Genomic DNA, 2,500 nt, shown 5'->3' with positions numbered 1-2,500 from the left:
TTCATCTTTTTTTTTTCCTCTTCAGAATCTTTAACTGATATGAGTTATCGTTATTTGCCTGCTTGAAGATGGGGTGGGTGTGGGGGTGAAGGGGAGATATGGTGTGTGTGTGTGTGTGTGTGTGTGTGTGTGTGTGTGTGTGTGTGTGTGTGTGTGTGTCTGTGTGTGTGTGCTGATGTAGATCAACAAGGACAGATTTGACGAACAAGCCCTGCATAAAGTTTAATCTTTGAATAATAATAATAATAATAATAATAATAATAATAATAATGATAATAATAATAATGATGATGATGAGGGTGATAATAATAATAATAATGATAAGATGAAATAAAATCACCGTTTTGAGTTCATTTTTCCCTTCATTATTCTGTCTGCTTGTGAAAGCAGAGCCATTCTGATCACCTGTCGACGTGCACTTCTACTCTTCAAGCGCATTCCCCCCCTCCCCCAACCCCCCACCCCCTTTGTCTGTGTTTGAAAAGAACTGCAGTGTCTAGTTTTAAGCTTAATTAACTTTATTATATGAAAACAAACAAACAGACAAAACAACAACAACAACAACAACAACAAAAAACAACAAACAACAGCAATCTGACAAAAACTTTGCAATCGTGTGCGCTAAACCCAACAGGACTTGACCCAAGTTTTTCATATCATGTCCACGATATGACCCATGATTTATTTCTCTCCCTCTCTCTCTCTTTCTTCTTCTTCTTCTCCCTATTTTCTTCTTCATTTGTTTCACATTTGTCTCAAGCCTTTTAAAAATGCCTGTTTAAAAAAAAAAACAACTGCAGTGTTTCGTTTTTAAAGATTCATTCGGAAACCAACAACAAGAAACTTCTTCTTCTTCTTCTTCTGCGTTCACTCGTATGCACACGAATGGGCTTTTACGTGCATGACCGTTTTTACCCCGCCATGTAGGCAGCCATACTCCGTTTTCGGGCGTGTGCATGCTGGGTATGTTCTTGTTTCCATAACCCACCGAACGCCGACATGGATTACAGGATCTTTAACGTGCGTATTTGATCTTCTGCTTGCATATACACACGAAGGGGGTTCAGGCACTAGCAGGTTTGCACATATGTTGACCTGGGAGATCGTAAAAATCTCCACCCTTTACCCACCAGGCGCCGTCACCGTGATTCGAACCCGTGACCCTCAGGTTGACAGTCCAACGCTTTAACCACTCGGCTATTGCGCCCGTCAACAACAAGAAACAAAACAACTACACGTGACAGAAGCTTTGTAATCGTACGCGCTAAACCCAACATGACGATCCAAGTTGTCATATCAAGTCCTCTACACGATCCATGATTAATCTCTCTCTCTTTCTGTCTGACTGACTGTTTGTGTCTGTGTCTGTCTGTCTGTGTCTCTGTTTGTCTGTCTGTGTCTGTCTGTCTGTCTCTCTCTCTCTCTCTCTCTGTGTGTGTGTGTGTGTGTGTGTGTGTGTGTGTGTGTGTGTGTGTGTGTCTCCTGTTGTTATGAGCCAGAGGCCTGACAATTAAAACATTTTTTTTACTTTGACTTTGACTCTCTCTCTCTGTCTCTGTCTGTCTGTCTCTTTCCTTCCTAACTTCTTTATTTTGTCTCGTGTTTGTCTCAAAGCTTTTTTTTTTTTTTTTTTTAAAAACGTCTATTTAAAAACAAAACAAAAACGAACTGCAGTCTTTGGTTTAAACTTTATTTCGAAAAATAAAATTCCACAACAAAAGCAAAACAACTACATCCCTCTCTCTCTCTCTTTACCTTCTTCATCTGTCTCATGTTTGTCTCAAAGCTTTCCAAAACGCCTGGGATGAAGGGAAAACGTTTCAGACAGCAGATGTAAAAGACGGGAATGAAGCAAAGATGGCTTGTTGATCATCTGATCTAAAGTCAAAAGCGAGAAAAAAAAAAGATATTTTTTTGTATATTTTGAAAAACCTCAAGATAAGGGAAGGCGGAGTAGGCGAAGAAGAAGAAGAAGAAGAAGAAGAAGAAGAAGAACAACAACAACAACAACAACAACAGCAGCAGCAGCAGCAGCAGCAGCAACAACAGCGACAAGAACGAGAATTACAGAAGAAAAAAAGAAGAGGAAGGGGGTGAGAAGAAGAAGAAGAACAACAACAACAACAACGACAACACCACCACCACCACCACCAACAACAACAACGACAAGAACGAAAAGTGCAGGAGAAAGAAGAAGAAGTATCAGTATCAGTAGCTCAAGAAGGCGTCACTGCGTTCGGACAAATCCATATACGCTACACCACATCTGCCAAACAGATGCCTGACCAGCAGCGTAACCCAGCGCGCTTAGTCAGGCCTGGAAAAAAAGATAAACAAAATAAAATAAAATAAAATAAAATATCAATAAAATAAGATAAAATAACAAAACAAAAGAAAACTAAACAAACAAACAAACAAAAAAGCGCTTAGATTTGTCTCTGCACAAGATTCAGCACTATATAAATACTATCATTATTATTATTAGTAGTAGTAGTAGTAG

Source organism: Babylonia areolata, chromosome 13, assembly GCF_041734735.1.
Source record: "Babylonia areolata isolate BAREFJ2019XMU chromosome 13, ASM4173473v1, whole genome shotgun sequence".
NCBI lineage: Eukaryota > Metazoa > Mollusca > Gastropoda > Neogastropoda > Buccinidae > Babylonia > Babylonia areolata.
Note: the sequence above shows the minus strand (reverse complement) of the source record.